The sequence below is a fragment of the Mobula hypostoma genome, chromosome 6 (assembly GCF_963921235.1).
Source record: "Mobula hypostoma chromosome 6, sMobHyp1.1, whole genome shotgun sequence".
In the NCBI taxonomy this organism is placed as follows: domain Eukaryota; kingdom Metazoa; phylum Chordata; class Chondrichthyes; order Myliobatiformes; family Myliobatidae; genus Mobula; species Mobula hypostoma.
The window spans coordinates 121,547,752-121,566,702 of NC_086102.1; the positions used below are offsets into that span (position 1 = coordinate 121,547,752).

General features: G+C 41.5%; 1 protein-coding gene across 2 annotated transcripts in view; it reads left to right on the top strand.

Annotated features, from left to right (window-relative positions):
• LOC134348350 (sperm-associated antigen 16 protein) overlaps positions 1 to 18,951 on the top strand; it is an 856,325-nt gene that overhangs the window by 693,949 nt on the left and 143,425 nt on the right. The gene's annotated exons all lie outside the window — the stretch shown is intronic.

The window sequence follows — 18,951 nt, forward strand, 5'->3', positions numbered from 1 at the left end:
TGTGTCCGACAGAGTGATCAACAGCACTGGGGCTCCACAGGGGACTGTCTTGTCTCCCTTTCTCTTCACCATTTACACATCGGACTTCAACTACTGCACAGAGTCTTGTCATCTTCAGAAGTTTTTGTTTTTGGATGACTCTGCCATAGTTGGATGCATCAGCAAGGGAGATGAGGCTGAGTACAGGGTTACAGTAGGAAACTTTGTCACATGGTGTGAGCAGAATTATCTGCAGCTTAATGTGAAAAAGACTAAGGAGCTGGTGGTAGACCTGAGGAGAGCTAAGGTACCGGTGACCCCCGTTTCCATCCAGGGGGTCAGTGTGGACATGGTGGAGGATTACAAATACCTGGGGATACAAATTGACAATAAACTGGACTGGTCAAAGAACACTGAGGCTGTCTACAAGAAGGGACAGAGCCGTCTCTATTTCCTGAGGATACTGAAGTCCTTTAACATCTGCCGGATGATGCTGAGGATGTTCTATGAGTCTGTGGTGGCCAGTGCTATCATGTTTGCTGTTGTGTGGTGGGGCAGCAGGCTGAGGGTAGCAGACACCAACAGAATCAACAAACTCATTCGTAAGGCCAGTGATGTTGTAGGGATTGAACTGGACTCTCTCACGGTGGTGTCTGAAAAGAGGATGCTGTCTAAGTTGCATGTTATCTTGTTCAATGTCTCCCATCCACTACATAATGTACTGGGTGGGCACAGGAGTACATTCATTCTGCCAGAGATTCATTCCACCGAGATGCAACACAGAGCGACACAGGAAGTCATTCCTGCCTGTGGCCATCAAACTTTACAACTCCTCCCTTGGAGGGTCAGACACCCTGAGCCAATAGGCTGGTCTTGGACTTATTTCATAATTTACTGGCATAACTTAAATATTACTATTTAACTATTTATGGTTCTATTACTATTTATTATTTATGGTGCAACTGTAACGAAAACCAATTTCGCCCGGGATCAATAAAGTATGACTATGACTATTTGAATGCACACACCATAAGAAATACAATGGACGATCTTGAAATTCAGCTATTGAGGACCGCCCCTGTCTACCAATGGAGTAGCAGTATTTTTCTGCTGCTCTTAGTTTTCTTTCTTTCCCCCTAGTTTAAGCTTTGAATTTAAAATTTTTACTTGTTGATTCTTGAGGCTGATCAATATCTCTATGTCTACAAGAAGAGGTAAGAATTTACCTGAACCTAGTGATAAAGGTAATGGGAAAGGAAAGGTGCAAAAGGAAAGATCTGATGAAATGCCATCGTGGGCTGAAGATATCGTTCGGACACTGAATTCAATTAAGGATCAGAATGGATCAATTAAAGACCAACTGGAAAAGAATAGTAATGAAATGAAGTCATTTCTGGGAAAACTTAAAGACCTGGAAACTCAAGTTATTTCACACGAAGAGGAATTGAAGATAACTAAGCAAAAGCTGTCTGAAGCTACAACTCGTTTGGAAAGATATCAAAATAAGATTATAGACCTGGAAACTAGGTCTCGACGAAGGAATATAAGAATTGTTGGGCGGCAGGAAGGAGCTGAAGATGGAGATCTAACTGTTTACTTTGGTAAGCTTTTCCACACTTTATTTCCTACCATTCTATCAAAGCCACCTGCTATAGAAAGGGCACACAGGGCGTTTATCTCGAAATCGAAGGACTCTAGTAAACCAAGATCTGTTCTGGTTTGCTTTTATCACTTCAAAATTAAAGATCAAATAACATGACAGGCAAGAAAACAGAGAGTTTTTAGATTTATGGAATCTGAGCTCCGCTTCTACAAAGATTATCCAAGAGAGATAATGGAACAAAGATCAAAATTTGCCCTGGTAATGAAACAAGCATATGATAAGAATCTTTCCCCATCTTTGAGGTATCCGACAAAACTTAAAATTTTCCCCCCTAATTCTCCTCCTCGTACTTTTTTTGATCCAAAAGCTGCACTGGATTTTGTTCAGGCTTTGCCTGCCGCTGTCACCGACACCACTGTTGAATGATCCATCTGAAAGGCTGTTTGGCTATTTGTATATTATTCGCATTTTGGAAAGAAGATTTATGAAATTCAGCTATGGAGTGGCAAGTATGACGTTGGCTAAAGGATGGCTGCCATTGAAAGCTGAACGTCCAAGAATGTACAGTGTATTGAAAGTTCGGTTATTAGGCAGAGGGGGTGGTGTGGCCCTGTGTATAAGAAATAATATTAAATCATTAGAAAGGGATGACATAGGATCGGAAAGTGTAGAGTCTCTATGGGTTGAGTTAGGAAATGGCAAGGGTAAAAGGACCCTAATGGCAGTTGTATACAGGCCTCCAAACAGCAGCCAGGATGTGGATTACAAATTACAGCAGGAGATGGAAAAGGTGTGTCAGAAGGGCAATGTCATGATAATCGTTGGGGATTTTAACATGAAAGTGAATTGGGAAAACCAGACCAGTATTGGACCTCAAGAGAAAGAATTTGTAGAATGTCAAAGTGATGGCCTTTTAGAACAGCTTGTTGTTGAGCCACTAGGGGATGGGCTGTGCTAAATAGGGTGCTGTGTAATGATTCGGAGGTGATAAGAGGGCTTAAGGTTAAGGAACAATTAGGGAGCAGTGATCACAATATGATCAAGTTCACTTTGAAATTTGAGAAGGAGAAACTAAATTCCAATGTGTCAGTATTTCAGTGGAATAAAGGAAATTTCAAAGGCATGAGGGGAACTGTCCAAGGTTGACTGGAAAGAGACACTAGCAGGAAGGACAGCAGAGCAGCAATGGCTGGAGGTTCTGAGGGAAGTGCAAGACAGATATGTTCCAAATATGGAGAAATTTTTGAATGGAAGAAGGACACCAGCATGGCTGACAAGTGAAGTCAGACCCAAAGTAAAAGTAAAAGAGGGCATACAAGGAAGCCAAAGCCAGTCGGAAGATAGAGGATTGGGAAGCTTATAAAACTTGCAGAAGGAAACTAAGAAGGTTATTAGGAAGGAAAAGATGAATTATGAAAGGAAGCTGGCGACTAATATCAAAGAAGATACTAAAAGCTTTTTTAAGTATATAAAGGGTAAAAGAGAGTTGAGGGTAGATATAGGACCAATAGAAAATGACACTGGAAATATTGTAACGAGAGCTGCAGAGATGGCAGAGGAACTGAATACGTATTTTGCATCTGTCTTCACAGTGGAAGAATCTGCAGTATACTGGACATTCAAGAGTGTCAGGGAAGTGAAGTATGTGCAGTGAAAATTATGACTGAGAAGGTGCTCAGGAAGTTTAATGGTCTGAGGGTGGATAAATCTCCTGGTCCTGATGGAATGCACCCTTGGGTTCTAAAGGAATTAACTGGAGAGATTGTGGAGGCATTAACAATGATCTTTCAAGAATCGATAGATTCTGGCATTGTACCGGGATGAATGGAAAATTGCAAATGTTACTCCACTATTTAAGAAGAGTGGGAGATAGCAGAAAGGAAACTATAGACTTTTTAGCCTGACATCAGTGGTTGGGAAGTTGTTGGAATCGATTGTTAGGGATAATATAACAGTGTACCTGGAGGCATATGACAAGATAGGCCAAAGTCAGCATGGTTTCTTGAAAGGAAAATCCTGCCTGACTAACCTACTGCAATTTGTTGAGGAATTAACAAGCAGGGTAGACAAAGGAGATGCAGTGGATGTGGTGTACTTGGATTTTCAGAAAGCCTTTGATAAGGTACCACACATGAAGCTGCTTAGCAAGATAAGAGCCCATGGAATTACAGGGAAGTTACTAGCATGGTTGGAGCATTGGCTGATCGGCAGAAAACAGAGAGTGGGAATAAGTGGATCCTATTCTGGCTGGCTGCTAGTTACCAGTGGAGTTCCACAGGGGTTGGTGTTGGGACTGTTACTTTTTACAATGTACGTCAATTATTTGGACTATGGGATCAATGCATTTGTGGCTAAGTTTGCCGATCTTACAAAGATAGATGGAGGAGTGGATAGTGTTGAGGAAACAGAGAGTCTGCAGAGAAACTTAAATAGTTTAGGGGAATAGGCAAAGAAGTGGCAAATGAAATACAATGTTGGAAAGTATATGGTAATGCACTTTGGTGGAAGAAATGAACAGGCAGACTATTTATTCAGATGGGGAGAGAATTTGAAATGCAGAAATGCAAAGAGACTTGGGAGTCCTTGTGCAGGATACCCTAAAGGTTAACCTCCAGACTGAGTCAGTGGTGAAGAAGGCGAATGCAATATTGGCATTCATTTCTAGGGGTATAGAATATAAGAGCAAGGATATGATGTTGAATCTTTATAAGGCATTCATGAGACCACACTTGGAGTATTGTGTGCAGTTTTGGGCTCCTTATTTTAGAAAGGATATACTGACATTGGAGAGGTTTCAGAGAAGATTCACAAGAATCATTCCAGGAATGAAAGGGTTACCATATGAGGCACATCTGGCAGTTCTTGGACTATATTCCCTGGAGTTCAGGAAAATAAGGAGAGATCTCATAGAAACATTCCAAATGTTAAAAGGCCTGAACAGATTAGATATGGCAAAGTTATTTCCCGTTGTAGGGGAGTCTAGGACAGGAGGGCACAACTTCAGGATTGAAGGACGTCCATTTAGAACAGAAATGTGGAGAAATTGCTTTACTCAGAGGGTGGTAAATCTGTGGAATTCGTGGCACAAGCAGCTGTGGAGGCCAAGTTATTGGGAGATAGATTCTTGATTAGCTAGTGCATCAAAGGGTTTGGGGAGAAGGTAGGAGAGTGGGGATGACTGGAAGATTTGGATCAGCCCATGATTGAATGGCGGAGCAGACTCGATGGGCTGAATGGCCTACCTCTGCTCCTATATCTTATGGTCTTATGGTTTTATATTCATTGACTGACAGCATTTAAGACAATGAAAATTTGAATTTTATATCATTCCTTTATTCTACTGTGATAAGGCATGATTAATTAAATCAGATATTTTTACACAATCTAATTTCAATGGTCTTTTTTAACTTCATCAAACTGTCAGACTTTGATATTTCCTGCCATACATCAACATAGAAGGCATTTGCAGGAAAAATTTACATTCTTCCCATTCAGATATTTTTGTTGTTATTTCTTATGGCATTCACACTTCTAATTGAAATGTGCCCAGGAGGGGCAGGCGCAAGTCTGTCCATTCGGGAGTCAGGGTTGGATCAATCTTTGTCTGGCATCTTGTCCACAGTTGTTCAAACATGGGGGACCCTGAGTTGGCATCGTCTGATGGAGTCCTTGAAGCGCACAAGCCTCCACACGACGTCAACGCGTTGATCCAGGTCATGGAGGCTCATTCAGATATAACTGGCTGAATGGAATTGGAACAGCAACTTTTATTTATATAGTTCATTTTATTCAGAATACTCAGCTCATTAATTCAAATGCTGGTGATCCTTCCTAACCCTCTTCTTCTCAGCCCATCACTGTTACATTCAAAGCCACAGTATTGGTGAAACTATGACAAGCGCAATGATTAACTCTTCACAATATAGGTTCACCAGCATTTTTTGTGTGAAAATATTTCTCTATATCCACCTTATCAACATTTCCATAATTTTAAAGCCCTCTATTGGAATATTCTTCAACTATTCCCTTGAAAGATGGAGCTTCAATAGTTTTTCTTGATTTTATTTTCGAGATTTAAGTGTTATATGTAGCCCTCTGGTAAGCCTCAGGCTCGCTCAACTCACTTTCGTCTAGGGGAAGCAGCTCTCGGCCCCGCCAAACTGGGTAATTTAGTTTGTGTGGATGCTGTGTGATGTACCCCATCCCGCCAAATACAGACAATACACCATATACGATTAAATGATTACAATTTATAGATATTACTGGAACTATGTAATTAACAGAGATAAAATATAAAAAGGAAAGTAAGAGGCGCCAAACTTATCAAAGTTCAACCTCTTCGTGCACAAACAGTTAGAGCTCTAGTAACAACCATCTTTTCACCATTCGATCCCCTCTGACCACCTCGACCCGCCGCCTGGGACCATTCATGGTGGTTGACCAGACGCTCCACACAAGTCTGTCTTCGTCTCCTCTCCTCGATGAAGACCCTGGACTTCGGACTCTGGCTCGGGGTCCGCCCCGTCGGCCAGCTCACAGTATTGCGTCCACTCTCTCTCTCCCCATCGCGCCTTCTCCCCAAAAACCCGCGCATACAATAGCTTACAGACACACAAAAAAGAATAACATTTATCCCAATTGGTTAGCAATGGAATACAACTTGCTCTATAACCCAAACAAGATGCTAGCGAGAGAACTTTCTCAGCAGTTAACGTAACAAAGAAGCCATTATAATTAGCCTACACAGTAACATAAAAGAAGAAACCTCTTACACTCTCCCCCCACCAAATAAAGTCATGTCCTCATGACTTCTAAATAACTCGTCAACCATTCCTGCAGACACAAAAACCCAATCCAGGTACACACAGTGACATTGCTCCCCAAACAGTGGACCTTACGCCTGGTCCCACAGGCCCTACATAGGTCAACTTATCTGGGAGCTTCCTAATCCTCGGAGACCTCTGTACCCCCTCACCTAAACCCTTAAGGCTCGGACACTACGGGGGATACCTCGGGTCTGCTTGCCAACTCCTCTCTCAATCTCTCACTCATGCCTCCACTGCAACTCGGAGCCTCCTGTCCCATGTCCGGGGCCCCGCTTCTTTTCCTTCCGGGTCCTGCTGTAACCCAGACTGCCCACATCTAGCCCTCCCCTCTACACCTGACTCAGTGGGGGAAGGGCCAAAAGTCTCTTCCTCAGTCACGGGGTAGTTAGTGAAAGGCAGCATGTACTACACATCCAACACATCATCCTTCGACTCCGTATTCTTCCCCATTTCCTTGATCAGTAGCTGCTGTTTGATTTTCTCCAAACCGAAGCACTTAGCCTGGGCTGCCTCTGCAGCCTCTTCAGCCTCCTGCAATCGAGACGTCAGCTTCTTCTCTGACTCCTCCAACTCTCGCCCCAGTCTCAGCAGATCTGACTCATGCTTCATGTCCATCTCTATCTGGGACGTAATTACACCACCAGCTTCTTCTGATCTGTTTTGGATCGATGTCTTGAGTTTCTGCTGATCCTTTTGAAGGCTGATCATTGTTTCGTCTCTCTGGATTAATTCATCAGTACATGACCGCGGTTTCGGCTCAGAATTCCGTTTCTCTATCACCACTTTGACGAGCGTGAACTCCAAGTCTTCAATGGTTGTCCCGGGCTCCGGCACTCGCCTCACATCATCGTCCCCCAAAGCGAATCCAAACCCTAGGCGATCATCCACATACGCCAAAACTCCAAACACCTCAACGTCCAACCATGGTCTTCCTCATGCCCCGCGGGAAGGTTGCAGGTGCTCTGGATATGCCCCGAGGCATCTTTTCAGATCGAAAGAATCCTAGGGAATCTATAACGGCTGTCTTCTCCTCATCGGCCCCACTCATTGGGATCTGGCAGCATCCGCTCCTCAGATCCAGCACATTAAACCACGTCGCACCACACAGACAGACCATAGCGTCTTCGGCCCTCTGGGCCGTATTCTGGTCAATGACAGTGCGCCTGTTCAGAGTCCTATAATCCACATACATGCTGCCTACATCTTCCACGGCTACAGGGTCCAGTCGCCGCGACCTCTGTCTCACCGAGGTGTCTTCAGCGGTCAACTCCCCTCCCTCGTGGTATTTCGGAGCATCTACTAAGAGGGTCTCACCCTCAGATACTTCCCCCAGGCCGTACCACAGTCGGCTCTCATTTAAATTTGGTACAGGCTCAAGGCTACTACACACTTCTTCACAAGCAGCTCGAAACGCTGGGCGCACAGACAATGCCCCCATGAACTCCAGTTTCACTAACCAATCATCGTCTTCTGGATAATCACTGGCACTGGTACCCCAAATCTCCAGTGTCCTTAATGTTGTCAAGAGTAAATGTTTCAGACACCGATTGTAAAATGAACTGTACAACAACTTGACCTGCGTCCTGGTGTCGAGGATAGCTTTAGCATAGCTTCCATCTCTCCGTAACGACACACTGGGGCGTGGTCCCTCTAAGCCTTCAGGAATAGGGTCTTTTCCTTTCGGAAGTTCCTTGGTACATTGCTGGGAATGTGCTCCCCCAGAGACCCCAAGCTGTTCCCCCACTGGGCCTCCACTAAGTTTCCCGACACCTCTCTGATCAGCTGAACAACTGAGGGAGGGGCTGATCCCCTGAAATGATCCCCCTGGCACTGCAAGCAATTTAGCTGCCCCCCTAGCTAGAGAAGATATACTGAAAGCTTTTCACCCTCTTTCAGATAACTGGCAGCTGTCACTACAAGGTAATTGAACCTGACAGTTCTAACACCATCAACAGCCCACCTACTCAAACTTTCAACCAATCCCTGTCACTCTCCCTCAACAGAGCACTGCCACTCATCTAACAACTGAGAGATCCGCTCCGCCCACATCTCGTATGCCTTCGCCCCTTTAAGGGTGGACAATATCCCAAAAGCCAGGAGGAGCCTGCCATAGCTGGAACATTTATTCGCAGACACTACCTCCGAATCAGACCACTCTTTCCTCTCTCTCCTAACAGCATGGACAGCCCCTGGTCCCACCACCAACTCGTCAGCACTAGTCTGAACTCAAAGAAAGACCCCACCCAACATGCATGCAGCAATAACCAGCAATCCCACAGAGACACACATTACTACCCGCAATCCCACAGAGACACAGCAGCACTGATTTAAACAGGGCAATCACGCAGCACACCACAGAATTCAATCCTGGACAAAGCCCCCAGATGTAGCCCTCTGGTAAGCCTCAACTCGATTTCGTCTAGGGGAAGCAGCTCTCAGCCCCGCCAAACTGGGTAATTAAGTTTGTGTGGATGCTGTGTGATGTACCCCACCCCGCCAAATACAGACAATACACCATATACGATTAAATGATTACAATTTATAGATATTACTGGAACTATGTAATTAATAGAGATAAAATATAAAAGGAAAGTAAAAGGTGCCAAACTTATCAAAGTTCAACCTCTTCGTGCACAAACAGTTGGAGCTCTAGAAACAACCCTCTTTACACTATTCGATCCCCTCTGACCACCTCAACCGGCCGCCTGGGACCAACCATGGTGGTCGACCAGACGCTCCACACAAGTCTGTCTTCGTCTCCTCTCCTCGCCGAAGACCCTGGACCTCGAACTCCAGCTCAGGGTCCGCCTCGCCGGCCAGCTCACAGCATCACATCCACTCTCTCTCTCCCCATTGCGCCTTCTCTCCAAAAACCTGCGCATCAGAATAGCTTACAGACACACAAGAAAGAATAACATTTATCCCAATTGGTTAGCAACAGAATACAACTTGCTCTATAACCCAAACAAGCTGCTAGCGAGAGAACTTTCTCAGCAGTTAACATAACAAAGAAGCCATTTTAATTAGCCTACACAGTAACATAAAAGATGAAACCCCTTACATATAATTTTGTGAAACTGCAGAATCTTCAGTATTAGGCCTATACCACAATTGTTTTGGCATATGCCAACAGTGCAATGTAATTCAAATCTTTACACTTTGATTTTCTTTTCTCACTATAGTAGTGTATAGCTCAGTGACCATTGCAGAGTGGGGAAAATGGTAGATTGTCAGCAGAATATTCAGGGAGTTAGACTGCCCTGCACCTTTGGAGAAATTGGCAAGGGCTTCCAGGACCTAAACAATGAGAATGGAGAGTTACCTTACATCTATTCCATTGCATAGATCAACCCCACAACATCCTGGAGAAGACAAACTGAAGGATATACTCCTGGAAGAGAGAAAACACAACACTTATACATAAGAACATACAGGCCAATGGCAAATCAAAGCTAATAATTTGGTGTAGGAAGTTGCGCTAAGGTGAAAGATAATCCATGGTCTTAATAAATGGCAGAGCAAGCACAAAAGGACTGAATGGCCTCTCCTGATTCTATTTCTTATGCTCTTAAGCAGACAATTTGGTCATTTGGTCATTTCATTATTATCTCTGAGAACCGGTTGTTCATGAATTAGTTGCTGCATTACAACAGTATCCTCACTTCAAGATTTATTTTCTTAAATAAGTGATATTTTGATCATCTTGAGGTCATGAAAGGTGCCATATTTCTTTATTATTTTACACAGGAAATGTACAGAGGATATCTCACCCATTATTTGTACATTTGACAATTACTTTTATGACCAGTCTGCAGAAAGTTATCAAATAGAGCCCAGTATTCTGTGTTTTGACCAGTGTAGTGAACAAAGCTCATTATCTTTGAAGTGGAGTCACTTACTTCTTACCTTTACTGTATGTTATGTGCTGGCACTACAAAGAAATGAATGTACTTATTTCTGTACAGTATGATATTCAAGTAGCATCTCTTACTCTACATTGTCAATCTGCTAGAGAACATAACAAACATAATACAACTTCACAGACCATATCAAGCTTTTGTATAGTAAACCTATAATCTAATCTTCTGCTTGTTTGTACCTAACAGGGATGATAGTAAGGAGATAGTCATAAAACTGAGTCAAGGATTAAAATCAATATTTTACTTTCCATTCAACTGCACTACATTACATCTTACTTATTCATAGGTAGCCTGTCCAATCTGACCAAAATAATTCCTTTTGCTTCCTTCTTTCGTTTGCTTGTTGAAACTTCTGCATCAGATTAATCTGATTGTGGTGAAGTTAGCTTTGCAACCAATAATCTTAATGCATTAATTTAATAACCTTGAGAAAAGGCATGGCTTGTTTCAGACAAGTGCTGTATCTAACATTGTATGATTCACATAACGATGCTTCTTGACACATACAGCCCTGGTCTATCAGATGTAAGCCTTATTACTTCCTCAGTTTGTAAATGAAGGTCAGTGCTGTACGTTGGCATGAGCATCAAACCATTCCACTTTTAGTCACCAGGGAGAAATAAATACAGAATTATAACCCATGCACATATGAACTAAGAGCATTCAAGATTTGTTGCTGCTCCAATTAGAGCACACATCACACATAGAATAACAAAGAAGGTACAATCTATGCAAATACGTCAAAGAAGGGGCTTGGCTCGAAACGTCCACTGTTTATTCATTTCCACATAGATGCTACCTGACCTGCTGAATTCCTCAAGTATTTTGTGTGTGTTGCTCTCAGAAAAAATGTTTTTATTGGAGTCAGTGCAGTATAGAATAATTTGAATAGTAATGGGGCAACTGAAAGGTATTTCCTTGTGTATAGAAGATTGAGATGATCTAGTTAAAGTCTTTAAATTTAATAAAAATATCTGACAAACAAAAGATAGAGAATTAACTATAGGAGAAACCAAGATGAACAGAACAATCTTAAAGGTTCATCATTCAGGGATGATATTTGGTAGAGGTTTTTCAATAGATAGTGAGAGATCCTAAAATCCAGTTAAGCTCAGGGTCAATTGGAAATTTCAGAATCAAGAGTGATAAATTTTATAAGAAGAATGGAAGTGCCATTCAATATCCCTTCATTGAAATTATCATCACTGTTCTTTTAAAACACAACCTCCTTTTATATCCCTACTCTAACATTTAGTACAACATAGAATTGAGACAAATTTGGTAAAATAAGCTGTTGGGCAGAGTAGCCCCTGCCGCTTCCCTTTCTTTCTCAATAGGGTTTAGAAATTCCTGCAGTTTCACAGGCTTAGTTCATTGTTTGTTGTCTGTGAAAGTCTTTCGGGTTTATTTATTGTACTGCTTCCTAAGGATTACAACAGTCAATTTGAGTTTTTAAAATTAATTTGTTTCACAAGTTAGGTTTAATTGGCCTTCATTAATTTGATTCATTAAAATCTACCTTGAGCAATGTCATTTTCCAATTTATTTGTGGATTGGTGTTTGTTATACAGATTGATATGCTTGGACCTCCTAAATCATTATTGTATTCATAATGTACAATAATATTCCTGAAACAATGTTAAGTAAATATTATCCCACTATAACTACTACATCACCAGAAAATTTGAGATAAAGCACTGTGTGTGGGAGTCAAGCACCAATTTGTACAAAGCCATCTGGCAACAATGTCCTCCTGAATCAAGTGCTAGAACTGGCCTTACGCAATGATAGGCTGACAAAGATACAATCCCTCATAGCTGCAGAAACTGTAGATCAGAAAGGAAGTAAATGAAGGACTAAATTTTGGGTGGGGCAATGATTCTTTGTGTGAGGATATATGTAAATGGGAGGTGATCACAGTGGAGGAAGGGGGAACAGCGCGAGGAAGTACAACATGGAGTAGTCCTATTCTTCTTCAAAATGGAGCTGTTTGAGTTTTTTTTTTACACAACCGCCAGGGACAGCAGATGAAACAATTGAATTATGTAACAGCATAACTTCTCATCCAAAACATCAGTTGTAATTTTCTGGTTGCAACAGTGGATTCTGGTTAATTGGGACATATCAGGACCAGTACATTTTTGCCAAATTAAGCGGCTGCCCCAAATAGCTGGATCCATGGAAATAGTTAAAAAGGTATTTTTTAAAAACAAACTGCCATTTAACTGAGGAACAAAATGTGTATTTAAATGAAATATAGAACAAATTAGAACATTACCAATACTACCATAGAACTATAAAACTGTATTAGTTCCTAATAGTTATCAATGGAGGAGTTCATCTAGCGTATGCTGCTATAGTCTTTAGATTAACTGTAAATGTACAAAATCAGTACAGACAACTAGTTCAGATAATGGACTACCTTTATTGCCTTCTTGCATGACGTAGTGCCATAATACAACAATAATTTTCCTGGCATCCTGTGTAGTCACTAGCTGAAGTTCAGATGTGTCATCTTCATCACTTTCCTCATCTTCATATTTCCCACCTTGGTGTTTTGATAAAAAGCTTTTGATGATTGCATCCTCCATATCTTCACTTTCATTGTAACTTTCAGGGATGATTGTCAATACCTTCAATTTCTTCATGGTTCTTAACTTGTTGAAGTAGTAAAATTGTTTCATTTTCACTCCCAGCTATTTCTGGCATCTCCAAACCTGAATGCTTAAAACCACAGTGAGCAAAACAGTTCTGAATTGCCGTACTGCTTATCAAGCATGCAGCTGTAGATTTCGGAACTCCAGTTATCTCTGCCATCAGTGATGTTAGGCGGATGTAATTTAATTTGGTCCAGTACGGTAATTTTTTTGACTAGTCTGAAATCTTTTCATGGCATCTTGGCAAGGGTCTAAAATTTTTCAAACTTAAAATCAGAAAAAAAATTATTAAATATCACTTTTTGAATTGGTATCTGTCAGCCCAAATGGATAACATAATGCAAGCACATGCAACTGCTGCTATTTAAATACTTCACACTAAGCATGGTATGGCGTGTGACAGCCACACAAGTGCACATGACTGTCACTAGTTAGAAACTGTTCAGCAACTGTCTCCTATCTCAAATAAATTATGGGTATCCCAGCTATTTTCTTGATTAGTTTTTGTTCTTTAGGAGTTTTTAAAAGCCATTTGGTCTTCGTAGCTTGCTCCTGTGTAGTTTTGCTCTTTAGGCATAAAAAGATTAGGCTTGATAATTATGTTGGTTCTGATTTAAGTGAAAGCTTGAATTCAAAGCTGGAAATGTGAATTCAGATTTGTTGTTGTTATTTAGTCGAAGAAGAGGTGAATCCCATAAAAGATGCAAATACACTTGACACATGAAAACAAAGATGAGAACATAGAAACATAGAAAATAGGTGCAGGAGTAGGCCATTCGGCCCTTCGAGCCTGCACCGCCATTTATTATGATCATGGCTGATCATCCAACTCAGAACCCCGCCCCAGCCTTCCCTCCATACCCCCTGACCCCTGTAGCCACAAGGGCCATATCTAACTCCCTCTTAAACATAGCCAATGAACTGGCCTCAACTGTTTCCTGTGGCAGAGAATTCCACAGATTCACCACTCTCTGTGTGAAGAAGTTTTTCCTAATCTCGGTCCTAAAAGGCTTCCCCCTATCCTCAAACTGTGACCCCTCGTTCTGGACTTCCCCAACATCGGGAACAATCTTCCTGCATCTAGCCTGTCCAATCCCTTTAGGATCTTATACGTTTCAATCAGATCCCCCCTCAATCTTCTAAATTCCAACGAGTACAAGCCCAGTTCATCCAGTCTTTCTTCATATGAAAGTCCTGCCATCCCAGGAATCAATCTGGTGAACCTTCTTTGTACTCCCTCTATGGCAAAGATGCCTTTCCTCAGATTAGGGGACCAAAACTGCACACAATACTCCAGGTGTGGTCTCACCAAGGCCTTGTACAACTGCAGTAGTACCTCCCTGCTCCTGTACTCGAATCCTCTCGCTATAAATGCCAGCATACCATTTGCCTTTTTCACCGCCTGCTGTACCTGCATGCCCACTTTCAATGACTGGTGTATAATGACACCCAGGTCTCATTGCACCTCCCCTTTTCCTAATCGGCCACCATTCAGATAAAAATCTGTTTTCCTATTTTTGCCACCAAAGTGGATAACTTCACATTTACCCACATTAAATTGCATCTGCCATGAGTTTGCCCACTCACCCAACCTATCCAAGTCACCCTGCATCCTCTTAGCATCCTCCTCACTGCTAACACTGCCACCCAGCTTCGTGTCATCCGCAAACTTGGAGATGCTGCATTTAATTCCCTCATCCAAGTCATTAATATATATTGTAAACAACTGGGGTCCCAGCACTGAACCTTGCAGTACCCCACTAGTCACCGCCTGCCATTCTGAAAAGGTCCCGTTTATTCCCACTCTTTGCTTCCTGTCTGCTAACCAATTCTCCACCCACACCAATACCTTACCCCCAATACCGTGTGCTTTAAGTTTGCACACTAATCTCCTGTGTGGGACATTGTCAAAAGCCTTTTGAAAATCCAAATATACCACATCCACTGGTTCTCCCCTATCCACTCTACTAGTTACATCCTCAAAAAATTCTATGAGATTCGTCAGACATGATTTTCCTTTCACAAATCCATGCTGACTTTGTCCGATCATTTCACCGCTTTCCAAATGTGCTGTTATCACATCCTTGATAACTGACTCCAGCAGTTTCCCCACCACCGACGTTAGGCTAACCGGTCTATAATTCCCCGGTTTCTCTCTCCCTCCTTTTTTAAAAAGTGGGGTTACATTAGCCACCCTCCAATCCTCAGGAACTAGTCCAGAATCTAACGAGTTTTGAAAAATTATCACTAATGCACCCACTATTTCTTCGGCTACTTCCTTAAGCACTCTAGGATGCAGACCATCTGGCCCTGGGGATTTATCTGCCTTCAATCCCTTCAATTTACCTAACACCACTTCCCTACTAACATGTATTTCACTCAGTTCCTCCATCTCACTGGACCCTCTGTCCCTTACTATTTCTGGAAGATTATTTATGTCCTCCTTAGTGAAGACAGAACCAAAGTAATTATTCAATTGGTCTGCCATGTCCTTGCTCCCCATAATCAAATCACCTGTTTCTGTCTGCAGGGGACCTACATTTGTCTTTACCAGTCTTTTCCTTTTTACATATCTATAAAAGCTTTTACAGTCCGTTTTTATCTTCCTCGCCAGTTTTCTCTCATAATCTTTTTTCCCCTTCCTAATTAAGCCCTTTGTCCTTCTCTGCTGAACTCTGAATTTCTCCCAGTCCTCAGGTGAGCCACTTTCTCTGGCTTATTTGTATGCTACTTCTTTGGAATTGATACTATCCCTAATTTCTCTTGTCAGCCACGGGTGCACTACCTTCCTTGATTTATTCTTTTGCCAAACTGGGATGAACAATTGTTGTAGTTCATCCATGCAACCTATAAATGCTTGCCATTGCATATCCACCGTCAATCCTTTAAGTGTCATTTGCCAGTCTATCTTAGCTAATTCACGTCTCACACCTTCAAAGTTACCCCTCTTTAAGTTCAGAACCTTTGTTTCTGAATTAACTATGTCACTCTCCATCTTAATGAAGAATTCCACCATATTACGGTCACTCTTACCCAAGGGGCCTCTCACGACAAGATCGCTAATTAACCCTTCCTCATTGCTCAAAACCCAGTCCAGAATAGCCTACTCTCTAGTTGGTTCCTCGACATGTTGGTTCAAAAAACCATCCCGCATACATTCCAAGAAATCCTCTTCCTCAGCACCTTTACCAATTTGGTTCACCCAGCCTACATGTAGATTGAAGTCACCCATTATAACTGCTGTTCCTTTATTGCACACATTTCTAATTTCCTGTTTAATACCATCTCCGACCTCACTACTAGTGTTAGGTGGCCTGTACACAACTCCCACCAGCGTCTTCTGCCCCTTAGTGTTACGCAGCTCTACCCATATCGATTCCACATCTTCCCGGCTTATGTCCTTCCTTTCTATTGCGTTAATCTCTTCTTTAACCAGCAACGCCACCCCACCTCCCCTTCCTTCATGTCTATCCCTCCTGAATATTGAATATCCCTGAACGTTGAGCTCCCATCCCTGGTCACCCTGGAGCCATGTCTCTGTGATCCCAACTATATCATAATCATTAATAACAATCTGCACTTTCAATTCATCCACCTTATTACGAATGCTCCTTGCATTGACACATAAAGCCTTCAGGCGCTCTTTTACAACTCTCTTAGCCCTTATACAATTATGTTGAAAAGTGGCCCTTTTTAATGCTTGCCCTGGATTTGTCGGCCTGCCACTTTTACTTTTCTCCTTTGTACTTTTTGCTTCTACGCTCACTTTACACCCCTCTGTCTCTCTGCACTGGTTCCCATCCCTCTGTTGTGAACTAACCTCCTCACGCCTAGCCTCTTTAATTTGACTCCCACCTCCCAACCATTCTAGTTTAAAGTCACCTCAGTAGCCCCCGCTAGTCTCCCTGCCAACTGTAGTTTTCAGAAATGATTGCCTGTTCCAAGTATTCACTGTGAGGATATTAGAAACTTGTCATCACAAACAGAGTTAACATAATGACTTCAATATAAATGTGTTTCAAGTCCCAGACAAGCAATGAAGATTCATAATAAATCAATCAACAGGCATAGCTGATTTTACTCCCCTACTGGTCTGATGAGAAGACTTATGAAGTACTGATGACTATTATGAAGAAATTTAAGTATGCAGAGGGTTCACAAAAATTGGACCTTATTTTCCAGCAGTGGTAAAAGAGTCATTTAACAAAACCATTAAGTTTATTGCTTCTGTTCTGTATCAGATCATGGAAACAATGATAGATTATCTGTGCACCAAAAACCTAGCAAACATGCATTCAAAAAACAAAAACGATTTGACTAATCTTCCAAGATTTTTTTCAGATAGTGGCATGGCAGTTTTGCAGTGGAAAACCCAACAACATAGTGGCTGAAATATTTGGCAAATATTTTCTCGGCAAAATAATGTGTCCCAAATAATACGTCAGCCAAATAAGATGTCCAATGTGCATGTAATATTTGTCACAGAAGTCACATTGTTTCCAATAGTCAAAAGAATTTTAGTATGTATCATGCTAATTCCTGATAGAAGCATGATGAGTAGGCAGATCATGGGATTAATTGCCTTGCAGCAATTATTTGGAGCGCCCCAGCTAATAAAATTATATTCAATTTGCACAGATGATTATACACTCCATAATAGGAAAGATTCAGTTCATTTACTCACAGGTTAGTTGCTCATAGAATTGAATGAAGTATTGCTTCAATTCAGATTTGATTCAATCATATGGAATTTTTAGAGTTTGTGAATCCTGTGGACAGTTTCATCCCAGGTGCTCAGGAGTCTGACTTGTTGAAGCAATGAATTCCATCTAATTACAGCCCAGTGAATCCTGGCTTGCAAGTGACTGTAGTGTATTTGGTTGTCATCAAATAATATGCATCAGGCTCCTTCCAAACTCCTGCAACATGTCCTGATTTGTCAATCAGTGGTAAATAAGGAAGGGCACAGATGTTCACAGAATAGAACTGAGTACATCTCATTCTGTCCACCAGAGAGGAGCGTGCAGAGCAAAGACATGATTTCACAAGTCTTGAGGGTGTAGTACCCCCCAAAAACGGGATATGGCAAATGAAACATTGTGTTTGTGCATCAGTCCCTTTAAGGAACCAAAATAAGTTACAGTACATCCAATTAACAGTATAACAACAAGATACACATTTCATCAAGTTCAATCCTCTTCCTATTTACATTATTACTTATTTAACATTCAGGCCTCTGCCCCTCCCTAGGCATTCTAGCAGGCATGAGCAATCAATTGCGTAGTGAAGATTGAATGCAAGCCTTACAAGTCAATGGCAGATTCAGAGCTCAATACTATAAAAGAATACCTTGTATACAGATTCTCCGAATTTTCAACTAAACACATTTGCATATTTTTCAAGTGATATCCCTTTTCCTTTCTCAACATGAAATGATATTCACATGAAATAAATTATTTGAACAACTGTATATAACTAAGTTGAACAGATTTCAACATTGTCACACGGGCATTCCAATAATGTAGGATGCCATTAACTGAACACACATTGCTTTAAGGACATACCTGCTAACTCTGAAATGGAAGAACTTCCTCTTGCACACTTTTGATTTGTTGGGATTAGTACACCAAACTGGTCAATGCACAATATTTACTGTCATTTTTTAAATTATGGTTTATTAGATAGTTCCATTATTTTTATCTAAATTTCTAATTCAGGACAAGTGTGATATCAGCAATATAAAGTCTGATCAAATTGCTAGTGCTTGGAATTCACTGATCCAAAAGCCACTTATCTGTAACCTACATTTAAATTATGGGAAAACTAAACTCAATGATCTCTGACGCAAACCTATCCACTGATTATCATCATATTCACACTCTATGATCACTGACTTAGGATGAGCAGACCATTCAGAGCCATGGTATACCATCTGATCAAAGAATTGAGCTTCTATTTCATATTCT